The sequence below is a fragment of the Uranotaenia lowii genome, chromosome 1 (assembly GCF_029784155.1).
Source record: "Uranotaenia lowii strain MFRU-FL chromosome 1, ASM2978415v1, whole genome shotgun sequence".
NCBI classification, from domain to species: Eukaryota; Metazoa; Arthropoda; class Insecta; order Diptera; family Culicidae; genus Uranotaenia; species Uranotaenia lowii.
In genome coordinates, this window is record NC_073691.1 from 187237479 (window position 1) to 187247000 (window position 9522).

Consider the following 9522-nt stretch of genomic DNA (forward strand, 5'->3'; position numbering starts at 1 on the left):
TGCTTTACAATAACTGAAGTTACTACTACGGTCCTTGTCAATGCTCAAGCACACACTGACTGGAATAGCTTCATGTGTTTTCGTTCTACCAACGAGCAAGTCAACAAGAACGTCAATAAATCATCACAATTTATTTCAGAATCCGAGATGGATCGCGTCTAATTTTTTAACTACGTCTACAATGAGTTAAATTAAAACTTTCAAATTGAACTATTGCTGTGTTTCCAGTTATCAGCAAAATTCCTGAAACTAGCTTTAATAGATTTATGTACGTGGGCGGTGGCGATAAGCAGCAAAGTCAGTCGTTTCGTTCGACAGATTGCCGTTGCAGGGAAGCTCCAACGAGAAGAAGAAAATAAATCTCTGCTGGAGGCTTCCATCCAACAATCGCCCGGTATCGAACCAAGTGGTCAGTGATACTTACTGGAAACAACTATTGATAAGCTTATTTACAACTTAACCTACAATACGATTCACAACTTGTCATCGGTTATCTCGGTTTTGCTAGTAACAACAAACGCAAAACGATTGTGCACATTCCACTTTAAGCAGGATGTTCAACAATTTACCGAACAACAGAGGAATTTACAACAGAAACCAAAATGATCAAAAAAACGAAAACGATGAAAATGATAAATATGGTAAAAATAGCAAAAATTAAACGAATGACAAAAATCACAAAACAATACACGGTGTGCCAAAATACGTTATTAAAAAGAAAAAATGACCACCAAAACGGCACTCGGCATTCGAAAGATGTAGTATTCAGGCATACATCCTGAAAATTTGGAAATGTTTCATCGGGCTTTTTTGAAATTAGAGCGATTTTAAAATTTTAAGTCGATTTGCATTAGATTTCTAATGGGGGTTTTCGACCTTATGTTCTATGACCATGGATTTTTCTGACTACATATTTTATGACAATCACCCAGTTCAATGGCTTTATAGAAAATTTCATGCCCGACAACTTTGTCGAAGAATGGAAAAAGATTTGAGTTGATCCTGAAAAGCTATTGGCAATTTTCTAAAACTTTATTAGACTGATTGAAATTCTTCCATGTTTCTTAAGTTTTTTTTCAATTCAGCTTTGTAACACGGGGATCGCTCAGTGGGTGGGAATTTTGGGAAAGGTAAACAGAGGGATCTCAGGGTCGTTTTCACAGCACTTTCCTCCGGAGGAACTCACTAGAGGGAAATCCAAAAGAAATCGCAATAACCAGGGTCGTTCACGGGTGGGTACCTCTCATGTCCCCACCCGGGTCAAATGGATACCAATAATCAAAAAGGCAAAGTTATTGATTCTGAAGTGGACTGATTTGGAGCAAAGTCTTTGGGGTGGGACCTTTTCAGCCCAGAACGTAACACGGACAAAATTAGTGTAAAGAGTCTAGAACTACTCCACTAAACAGATATAATTGTCGGAATTGATAGGGTTACATTTTTGGGTTTATTTTAAACTAATTTTCCCTACAGACGTCACATAAAGGCATACTTGCGGTTTTGCATTCGTCACTTGTGTGGTTATAATGATTGTTTGGCGGGTCATTATGCTATGCTTCGGATCCCGACGTACAGGAACCGTTTAATTTCTTCCGGTTGCCACTCGTGTCCGATGGAATCGGCCAGACCCTCACAGGCTCCATTCCGGCGTCCCGGAAGAGCCCGCGAGCAACAGATGGGTGTTGTTGCTAACCTCGTTTTCTGCCGTCCGATGTTGATACCGTGTGGATTGGGGTTTTAGCGAGCTGATCGGTTCTTTCTGCCTGGATTCTGTATGTTGTTGTGCCGTGTGTTGTTTAGCCAACGGGAAAAGAATAGAGCAAAACAAAAAAGGCCCTCTTGGACCTGCCAAAGAGGTTATAATACACATGACGTCGTACTAGTATACACGTGGGTTACAAAATGTTTCTTATTTTTAACCTTTAGAATTTACCTTTTTATGTTGTTTTTCTTGTAGAATGTGTCATTACACTGGATGTTGTGTGTAATTTTAACAGTTTGTTTTAGCTATTTGAATATAAGTTAAGTTTTAACATGTTTCGCAATATTTTAGCTTTTCTTACTAACCGTACTATTATCGATAAGTTTAACACAGTTTTCTAGTTTTTTTTAACGTGTTTGTTTGCAAAGGCTTGACTTTTAATCTGTAAATAGTAGGAATGAATTTTTAAACACTTTACACCATTAAATTTAACAACTTGAAACATACTACACACGACGCGCACTTCCGTTCTCCAAAACGGTCACAGACAGAAAGAAAGCATTTTACAAAATCGGAATGTGAAAAAGCTAACGTTACTTTGACCGACACACATACAACGACAAACTATATTACAACGCGGGTGTGTCGCTCTCCGGGTGAGAACACTTCCCCGTGACGGCCCTGGTTACACACGACGCCCATGGAAAGCCCAGAGAGGAGAGTGACTGTGTGCGGTGACAGATGGTAAGGGTGAGGTTAGCCTTTTCATGATTGAGCGATTTTTGTTTGTTTTTCCATAAAGGACAGGGATTACTGGATTTTGTGGCGGAGCCACACAAAAATATGTAACAGACGGTTACATTACCCCATCGTCCCTTCTCAAAATGAATGAAATTTCATTCATTTTGTCCTGAGGGAGATGATGTAACAGTCCCATTGACATATTTTATTTTGATCGAATCGAAATAAAATTTCAATACTATTGTGTAATTTTAAACGAGGTACATATTTCTCAATCATCTCTTGATTAGAACAGTATCGTTTTTTTCAGTGTAGCGATTTTTTAATGACGGTCACTCACGACAACGTCAATTTTCGGAGGTTTTGATGACGGTCACTCACGACAAACGTCAACAACGAAAGGGAGAATAAAAAATTCAATGTAAACATTGAAGCTGGTTTTGATCGATTTTCGTGATTCTCTTCTGTTCAAATTTCGCGGTAAGTTTCCTCTAAAAGTTAATTATTTGCAAATTTTAGTTAATTAATTCAAGTTTTTCTATCTCTATCCTGTTTTAGGCTAAAATTGCGGAGAGGAGGAGTCCGGAAGAAGCAGAGATTTAGCGAAGCAGGTGATCTGTGCAGCTGGAGATTTGCTTCAACATATCCGAATCGGTGGATAACAAGAGTTGAGCAATCTATCGGTTTCGATGGGCCTTTTTCTACATCTCACATCACAAGGACCGCGGTTCCAGGGACGGAAGAAATTGACACCAATCTGTTTCAGGTAAGTTTTATGTATCGTCAAAATTAGTGAGTAGATACTTTATTATGTTTGTCCTTTTGTAGATGCTGAGCCTTTCGGTCACGGAGAAGAACCTAGTTGACTTTCCGGACAAGTCAGCCATCACTTCAAGCAAGGGTCAATTGATGGAGAAAACACGTACAATAAACGGTGATTCTCGTTTACTACATCGGGAATACTTTGTAAATTCGTGAAAAATAAACGTAAGTGTTTTGAATTTCATTTTGTTTTTGTACGAAAAGTTTCCAAATTGTGAATAAATAATTGTATGCAATACATTATATTTTTCTATTTTTATCCGAAATAACTTGGTTCAGTTTGATAAATTCTAGTTACATTCAAATACAATTCCAACATATGTAAGAAATTCCATAAATGTAAGCGTAAAGCTATTTGAGTCATATTCTATTTTGTTCATAAGGTTCATGTTTTTCGTCGGATCCAATCCGGTAGCATAGATTCGACCAATGACGAATCACAAATCCATTTAGCCAAGATTTGAAATCTCGGGGTAAACCAATCAAATTATAATAAGTTAACGAGATCTCCAAAACCAAATTATTAATTGTGAAAGTAACAAAATTTCTCTCTAAGAAAACATCAAAAATTTCAAAACGGAAGTTCTGTTTCTTCCTGGGAGTGATTGGGTAAAGTAAATTTCAACTAGGTACAAAGGTTTTATGGAAATTTGGCATTTAATGTACCAATGCAACTGATAAAGAACGATTCAAAAGTTTAACATGTTTACAATTTCATATTCTACATATTTACAAATTTTAATATTAGAAGCTAGTAATAAATAATAGTATATTATATTCCATTCTGATGATTCTAGATAATTCTATAATTCTGTTTCAGATTCGGTGTTCTTGGAACCATCTTCTAATTTTTCAAGTGATGTTTTTAATTTAACTTTAAGCACTTAGCATGCACACTTATTAAATTTTTTACAAAAAAAAAACCATAACCATTATGTGTATGGGGTTTTTTCCACCATTTGAGGCAATTTTAACATTCGTTTCCATTCCAATAAGATTCGATTTCGATTCACGGTCGTTTTAATCCCAATTACAGTTCTGAAAACAAAAATAAAGATAATATTAATAGAGTAATACATGTTCATTTTCTCATGATTACAAAAACACGGTTCAGTTCTGTGAACCCCATGTAAATGATAAATTTGCAAAATTTGTAAGCAGGTAGATGATTTTGTTTTTATCGAAGTCAGTCAAAAGAAGAACATCTGTGTTTTCCAAGGTTTCACTCGGGTAATTAATTCGAAGTTTCAAAAAAATTTTTTATGACGTAAAGTTGGTTTTAAACAAAATACCACTTCAAAACTTTTTGTTATCGGATTGACGGTCGTTAGAAGAACGATCCAATAGCCTAACAGGAACTGTTACTATCCCTCCCTCCGGGATTTTCGGGAAATGTACCGAAAGCTAATTTTTTTTTTGCGGGCGCCAATTGTAACACGGGGATCGCTCAGTGGGTGGGAATTTTGGGAAAGGTAAACAGAGGGATCTCAGGGTCGTTTTCACAGCACTTTCCTCCGGAGGAACTCACTAGAGGGAAATCCAAAAGAAATCGCAATAACCAGGGTCGTTCACGGGTGGGTACCTCTCATGTCCCCACCCGGGTCAAATGGATACCAATAATCAAAAAGGCAAAGTTATTGATTCTGAAGTGGACTGATTTGGAGCAAAGTCTTTGGGGTGGGACCTTTTCAGCCCAGAACGTAACACGGACAAAATTAGTGTAAAGAGTCTAGAACTACTCCACTAAACAGATATAATTGTCGGAATTGATAGGGTTACATTTTTGGGTTTATTTTAAACTAATTTTCCCTACAGACGTCACATAAAGGCATACTTGCGGTTTTGCATTCGTCACTTGTGTGGTTATAATGATTGTTTGGCGGGTCATTATGCTATGCTTCGGATCCCGACGTACAGGAACCGTTTAATTTCTTCCGGTTGCCACTCGTGTCCGATGGAATCGGCCAGACCCTCACAGGCTCCATTCCGGCGTCCCGGAAGAGCCCGCGAGCAGCAGATGGGTGTTGTTGCTAACCTCGTTTTCTGCCGTCCGATGTTGATACCGTGTGGATTGGGGTTTTAGCGAGCTGATCGGTTCTTTCTGCCTGGATTCTGTATGTTGTTGTGCCGTGTGTTGTTTAGCCAACGGGAAAAGAATAGAGCAAAACAAAAAAGGCCCTCTTGGACCTGCCAAAGAGGTTATAATACACATGACGTCGTACTAGTATACACGTGGGTTACAAAATGTTTCTTATTTTTAACCTTTAGAATTTACCTTTTTATGTTGTTTTTCTTGTAGAATGTGTCATTACACTGGATGTTGTGTGTAATTTTAACAGTTTGTTTTAGCTATTTGAATATAAGTTAAGTTTTAACATGTTTCGCAATATTTTAGCTTTTCTTACTAACCGTACTATTATCGATAAGTTTAACACAGTTTTCTAGTTTTTTTTAACGTGTTTGTTTGCAAAGGCTTGACTTTTAATCTGTAAATAGTAGGAATGAATTTTTAAACACTTTACACCATTAAATTTAACAACTTGAAACATACTACACACGACGCGCACTTCCGTTCTCCAAAACGGTCACAGACAGAAAGAAAGCATTTTACAAAATCGGAATGTGAAAAAGCTAACGTTACTTTGACCGACACACATACAACGACAAACTATATTACAACGCGGGTGTGTCGCTCTCCGGGTGAGAACACTTCCCCGTGACGGCCCTGGTTACACACGACGCCCATGGAAAGCCCAGAGAGGAGAGTGACTGTGTGCGGTGACAGATGGTAAGGGTGAGGTTAGCCTTTTCATGATTGAGCGATTTTTGTTTGTTTTTCCATAAAGGACAGGGATTACTGGATTTTGTGGCGGAGCCACACAAAAATATGTAACAGACGGTTACAGCTTCACTAAAAAGCGAATATCTTTCCAGGCGTAGTTTCAATCGTTTTTGGGTCTTCCACCATTTTTTCGTGCTTAAAATGAGCTTAAATTAAAAATCAACACAGATGACCACTGTTATAGTCCACTACAGCATTTAAGAGATGATCATAGTACAACTTCGATGTATCGGGGGTTTGATATCGTTTCTACGTTTCTGAAAAATCACTCTCCGAGGCTTGCTCTCCGAATACACCCAGCGATTTTCCGGTGTATTCGCAAAAATCCTTTACATGGAATCGTAGAATGTGGAATTTGGAAGAGTTTGTCAGTTTAAGATTCTCCCACACTATAGAAAACTCATCAAAGAGTGATGTGTATGTGGTGACTGCTCTTTCGCAGTGCGAACTTCCATTTCGGATATCCAACGAAATTGTCAGGACGCGCGACATTCTTCGCCAAGAATAGTTTCGAGAATGAAGACTTCAAGCATGTCACTCTAAACATCAACCGACTCCTTGAACCAATACCATCCAATCAACTCATGTGTGGAATATTATTATTTTTTATTTATTTATTTTATACCTATACAATTATGAATTAATAATTAGAGTATTTACAGCATTTTTCTTATTTGTAGGCACACTAACACTAAGACGAGTTATTAATAATGCACGTTAAACTTATCACACATACGTACAACAATACACGCTTAGAAATAAGAATTCAATTATTCTTGGGAAAAGGACAATTCTTGTTTTAACCCGTATTTGATTAACTATTTTAACCAGCCCTACACTACATCACCACAGTGTACTCGGAAAAAAAATCTATGTTGTTCTTAAAGCATACCTTGTAATTCTCCTGAAACAGCTTCAGTGCCTACGATATCGGTATTTTTACAGTTGTAAGAGTTTTTTTATTTATCTATTTTACTTATCTTTAATGCACATCAAAATGACCTTCAAGCACATCTGAGGAATCCATTGGATTATGGCAAGCTTTCCATGTGAAACCAAACGTTTGTTGTAGATGCCTCACTCCTGCTTTTGCAGTCCACAATTCTGCTAGCTCTGGATTCGTTACTGCAACTGCCTTAAACAAGGCATTCACGATTCTGAGAGTTAAGTGCAAAGGCTGTGGGGGAGCTGCAGTTAATATTAGCTGATCGTCAGATCCTTTGAAGAGTGGCTCGGGAACACAGCATGAAAATCTCTTAGCAGATTTACAGTTGGCTTCTTTCCATTGCTGTGCGATTTTCTTGATTGTCCCCACAGTCCTCAAGTTTCCGTTACGTGTCATCAAATATTGCTTACTGACATCGCAATATGAGCACGGATGTGCTGACGAATGAGCCTTTTGCCCGTTATAATATTCATGACTTTTGAATCTCCTGCAACTGTAGCGCGTTCCAAAATGGAGCAATATTCTCATATACTTCTTCCAGTTTGGGGTAAGAGCAAGAATCAAAAGCCTAATAGTTGATTAAATAAATTGACGTTATTATACTATAAGCCTAATGTTCATAACTATTTCTAAAATACCTTCGAACACCGCCATCCTTGAAACGTTCAGCTTTGGATTGCTGTCCCAGTGAAATCACCGACAAAGTAATTTTAAAAAAACCTCCTCCACCGTCCATTCCAAATTTAAAAACTAGTTCTTCATCAGTCATATTTCGTGAGTCTCGAATCTTTTGAATAATTTCTTTTACATCGACGCAGTATACTACAGGTACTTCTTTGACGCTTTCGTTTCTTCCCATATCACCCAACTTCTTCATTTCGAAGAAATCCATTAATTGCCGGTTATATGAGCCTAACTTTTCTTTAAGATTAGGCTCAAAATTTATACCGTATTGATTGCAGACAACTCGACAAGTATTGCAAAGAACGTCAGGGTAATATGCTTCACGACTTTTAAAACGACTTATTAAGTTAGCAGTGATGACCCTCTTTTGACTTACTGTTATCTTTCGCATACAACTTTGTTTCAAAAAGCATAATGCACATACGACGTGGCGATTAGCGTTATGTGATCTATATACAGTTTGTGAACACATTTTCACCTCACCCAGATGCGTCTGCCGATGAGATCCAAAAAAATGCACTTTCAATAATGTCAGGCACCAGTTGTAGCTGTCAAAAACTGTCCTCTTTTTGTTGAACTCACGAAGGTATCTGTGACAGTAGAAGCTTGCTCGTATAATGACTATTACCCATACATTTACTATAACATACACATTTGTGCTGAAAATTCTATCCCAAACAACTTTATTGAAGACCCAAAAACGATTTAAACTACGCCTGGAAAGATATTCGCTTTTTAGTGAAGCTGAATTGAAAAAAAAACTTAAGAAACATGAAAAAATTTCAATCAGTCTAATAAAGTTTTAGAAAATTGCCAATAGCTTTTCAGGATCAACTCAAATCTTTTTCCATTCTTCGACAAAGTTGTCGGGCATGAAATTTTCTATAAAGCCATTGAACTGGGTGATTGTCATAAAATATGTAGTCAGAAAAATCCATGGTCATAGAACATAAGGTCGAAAACCCCCATTGGAAATCTAATGCAAATCGACTTAAAATTTTAAAATCGCTCTAATTTCAAAAAAGCCCGATGAAACATTTCCAAATTTTCAGGATGGATGCCTGAATACTATATCTTTCGAATGCCGAGTGCCGTTTTGGTGGTCATTTTTTCTTTTTAATAACGTATTTTGGCACACCGTGAATAATATTTAAAAAAAAACGAAAAAGACAAGAAATTACAAACGTTTTTAACCCTGACTGCTCAGTGCTCATCTTATTCTTACGGCGCGTTCGTAAACTGATTTTTTTGGGTGATGCATCGATTTGTTTGGTAGATGTCAAATCACCTCCCAATGCTGTTGCATACAGTTTGTTTAAGGGGGGGGTAGGGTCTAACACTTTAAAAAAATCGATTTTTTTATTTTTTTATTTTCTTATTGTAAAACATTTCAAGAATGTTGTGTCAAATTTTTAAGTCAATTGAAGCAAAACTGTAGAAGTTATAGGCTTTTATCTCCTCCTATCTCATACTGCAAAGAAGCAAGATCAGAAACTTCAAACGCGTTTTTCTCGAAAGCACATTTTTAAAGTCCGTGGACATCGTCATTTGAAAACTACTTATCCGATTCTTTTCAAATTTGGAACATATTTTCTACATATAAAATACCAGACCCCAACGTTTTTCTTTTTTTGTTTTTTTACTTTGGGGAGATTTTACAGATAAAAAATGGCGGAATTTTTCGTGAAAAACCGTAGTTTTTACTTCAAACAGCCACAAAAATTTCATACAAATTTTTTTAAGTTAAATAAAAACGTTGGGGTCCAGAAAAACATCTATTAAAAA

At 37.1% G+C, this 9522-nt stretch overlaps 2 long non-coding RNA genes across 2 annotated transcripts; both read right to left on the reverse strand.

The window, feature by feature from the left end:
- Positions 1 to 1248: 1248 nt before the first annotated feature.
- On the reverse strand, positions 1249 to 3592 carry LOC129739396 (uncharacterized). The gene is made up of 4 exons (XR_008735850.1): positions 2210 to 3592; positions 2068 to 2144; positions 1934 to 2007; positions 1249 to 1845 (listed from the first exon to the last, which is right to left on the reverse strand). It is a non-coding gene; the product is annotated as an uncharacterized LOC129739396 (long non-coding RNA).
- Positions 3593 to 5031: 1439 nt separating this feature from the next.
- Positions 5032 to 6096, reverse strand: LOC129739771 (uncharacterized). Its single transcript, XR_008735963.1, has 4 exons — positions 5817 to 6096; positions 5675 to 5751; positions 5541 to 5614; positions 5032 to 5452 (listed from the first exon to the last, which is right to left on the reverse strand). It is a non-coding gene; the product is annotated as an uncharacterized LOC129739771 (long non-coding RNA).
- Between the last annotated feature and the right edge of the window lie 3426 nt (positions 6097 to 9522).